This window comes from Acanthisitta chloris, unplaced genomic scaffold (genome assembly GCF_000695815.1).
Source record: "Acanthisitta chloris isolate BGI_N310 unplaced genomic scaffold, ASM69581v1 scaffold752, whole genome shotgun sequence".
Lineage (NCBI taxonomy): Eukaryota > Metazoa > Chordata > Aves > Passeriformes > Acanthisittidae > Acanthisitta > Acanthisitta chloris.
The window spans coordinates 3,789-7,266 of NW_008661926.1; the positions used below are offsets into that span (position 1 = coordinate 3,789).

At 43.8% G+C, this 3,478-nt stretch overlaps 1 protein-coding gene across 1 annotated transcript in view; it reads right to left on the bottom strand.

The window, feature by feature from the left end:
- LOC103798124 (lipoxygenase homology domain-containing protein 1-like) overlaps positions 1-3,478 on the bottom strand; it is a gene marked incomplete at both ends in the record, with an annotated part of 45,143 nt that overhangs the window by 947 nt on the left and 40,718 nt on the right. The gene's annotated exons all lie outside the window — the stretch shown is intronic.

Sequence of the window (3,478 nt, forward strand, 5' to 3'; positions counted from 1 at the left end):
GACCCAGGAAAAAGACTGGGCTTCTGTTTCTGGCTCTGCTATGGATTTTCTGGATATACTCAGTTTTCAAGGTGAGATGGTGTCTAGTTCACAGAGTAAGAAACATATGCCCAGATGCCTGCACATCAGATACGTGTACATCTCCAGATGTAATCATTAAAGTCAATGTAATTTGAAGAAAGACTCACTCAAGTAATGAAGGCATCTTCCTTGGGATTAGCTGAATCATCCCCCAAATCTACCCTCTGAATGACCAAACATTCATAATGATGATTCAGCCACTCCACTGTCATGAGGAAGTGAATTCAGGTGTGCCATTTGGCAAACTGAATCCTGTCCCAATCTTCCTTAAAAGCTTTCTGAAATCAAAACACCAGTTAAGGCTTGGGCACCACAGAGACTTCTCCTGCTGCAAGCAGGCACAATCCTTGTATTCCATGTTGCTATGCATAAGCACAGTCTTCAACACCCAGAGCTACCACCAGGATTTGGTACTGTTCATCCCTCTTCCATACACCCCCTAAACAGCTTCCACCATTTCTCTTTCCTCCTCTCAGATGCTTGTCATCCATACCCTCCTACACTGCTGTGACTTCAGCCACTTTTGCTATTTATGCTACCGCAGTTTGCACTGTTTCAGCATCTCTGTTAGAGTAAAGAGAAGGTTCCTGGCACCACCTCTGTTACTGCTGGAGTAGCTCTTATTATGCATATCAGAGACTAATCATTCATTAAAACCACAGGTTCTCTAAATATGACTCCCAGGAGGACAGATATGAAGTTCTCATCTACAGAGAGTCAGCCTGGAGGTACTCAATATCCTTTCTGTCCAACGCAATGAAGTCTGCTCTGATGTGCTGCAAGTAAACTGGAATAATTTCTCCAGTATATAAGAGGAAGAAGGGGAAAAAATCCTGGAGTCCCAAAATCACGTTCTATGCATTATGAATTAAAAATCATCTTCTCTGCTGAAGTCTGTAGCACTTGCTCTTGTTGTTGGAATATTAACATCGGCTTAGAACTGAATCAGCAAAGCAGCACCCTAACAAGGTCACTAGCAGCACAACTTTCAGCTGTCAGATGCCCATTTCAATTACATGGCACTTTTAAAGCTGTATCCCTGTAGGGATGATTTTAATTGGACTAAGGATGATATGTTTTCATCATGAAACAATTCTGGCACAAGTCATCATAAAACAAATCAAACCAGTTTAGCTACCTCTGGCAAACTGATTGTTAGGAAACCAGAATGTAGTAAATAGCACATTGGGAATGGTTTAAATGGTGAAAAAGCCTAAGCTGACACCAAGCCTGTTGCAAACTATTTGCTATAGAAGTCTGACTACTTCCAAAGGCTGGATTTGGACTTTTGACAAAAATCAGATTTACGCAAACTGTGTGCTCAAAGGCATGGTATGCCAGAAACTCTTACATCATTGTAATATTCAGGCACATTAATTTAAGTATATAGTCAACATCTGAATCAAAATAAGTATCCGCTGGGATAACATTGAAAAAACAGATGAGAATCACATACAGGGTCTCTGGGTTATATTCACTCTCATGAAAGTATTCCCTGTATCTATCAATGAATGCATTTTTTCAGACAAAAACACCTGGAATACTGTGTCCAGTTCTCGGGACCACAATTTAAAGAGGACATGGACATGCTGGAGTGAGTCCAGAGGATGTCACAGAGGAGCTCAAAGGGTCGGAACACCTCTGCTGTGAAGACAGGCTGAGAGAGCTGGGCCTGTTCAGCCTGGAGAACAGAAGGACCTTGGAGCCCCTTCCAGTGCATAAAGGGTCTCTAAGAGAGCTGGAAAGGGACTTACAAAGGTCTTGAGTGACAGGACAAGGGGGCAATGGCTTCCCACTGACAGAGGGCAGGGTTAGGTTGGATATTGAGAAGAAATTGTTAGCCATAAGAGTGGTGAAGGACTGGCACAGGTTGTCTAGAGAAGCTATGGATGCACCATCCCTGAAACTGTTCAAGGCCAGGCTGGACAGGGCTTGGAGCAATTTGGTGTAGTTGAGGGTGTCCCTGTCCACGACAGGGCAGGTGGAACTGGATGATTGTTAAGGCCCCTTCTAATTCTGTGATCTATTATTTCTTCCATTTGACTGGCAAAAGTGAGGAAGGGAGCAAAGTGTATCCTCTCTTGTGCTCCAGACAGTTTAGGCAAAGAAGGCAAGACACGAGAAATAAAAAATACCTTGGTCAAAGAATGGGAGAGGCACAAAGAGATGAGATTGGCAGATCCTCAGAGAATAAATTATTTTAGCTTACAGACTGCAGATAGGAAGATCTGGACATTGGAGGGACCTTCAAGTTACTGACAGTGAAAAGCGGATAAAACAGCTGCTATGCACAGTATCACACAGAATCATTAATGCAGGAAAAGACCTCTGAGATCATCAAGTCCAACCTATGACTGAACACCACCATATCAACTAGACCATGGCACTAAGCACCACAGCTAGTCTTTCCTTAAACACCTATAGGGCAGGTTACTCCACCACCCCCTTGGACAACCTGCTCCAATACCTAATCACTCTTTCTAAAAAGAAATTCTTCATATTGTCCAATCTGATGGTGTCAAAGGCTTTGCTGAAATCCAGGTAGACTATATCCACAGCCTTTCCCTCATCCACTAGGCAGCTCACCTGGTCATAGAAAGAGATCAGGTTGGTCAGGCAAGACCTATGTTTTCTAAACCCAAGCTGTCTAGGTCAGGTGCCTTGGTTGTCCAGTATCTGTTGCATGATTGTACTCAAGATGATCTATTCCATAACCAGGTTAAAGTCTCCTGAAAGAACAAGGACTGGCAGTCATGAAACATCAAGCATCCACTAATAAAATAGTTCATCCACCTCTTCATCCTGGTTAGGTGGTCTGTAACAGACTCCTACCACGATATCTGTCTTACTAGCTTTCGCCGATTCTCACCCATAGGCAGTCAACCTTGTCATCACTATCCTCAGGTTCTATACAGTCAAAACACTCCCTAATGTACAAAGCCATCCCAATTTCTCTCCTTCCTTGCCTGTCTCTTCTGAAGACCTTGTAGACATCCATTGCAGCACTCCAGTCATAAAAGTCATCCCACCACCTTTCTGTGATGGCAACTACATCATGGCTGTCCCACTACATAATGGCCTCCAAATCCTCCTCTTTGTTACCCATACTGTATTCACTGTAGATCCATACTGTAGATGCACTTCAGCTGGGCTACCAACTTCACCCCAAACTCAGGTATGCCACCCTTAGGCTACACTCAAGAGAGCCTGGTCTCGTCCCTTTCCCCCTTCAAATGCAGTTTGAAGCCCTCTTGAGCAGCCCTGCCAATTCAGCAGCTAGAATCCTTTTAGATTAGAGAGGTGAACCCCATCTGCCTGCAGCAGACCTGGTGCCATATAAACTACCCGTTTACTGAAAAAACCCAAAATGCCACCAATGGCACCAGTCTTTAAGCCA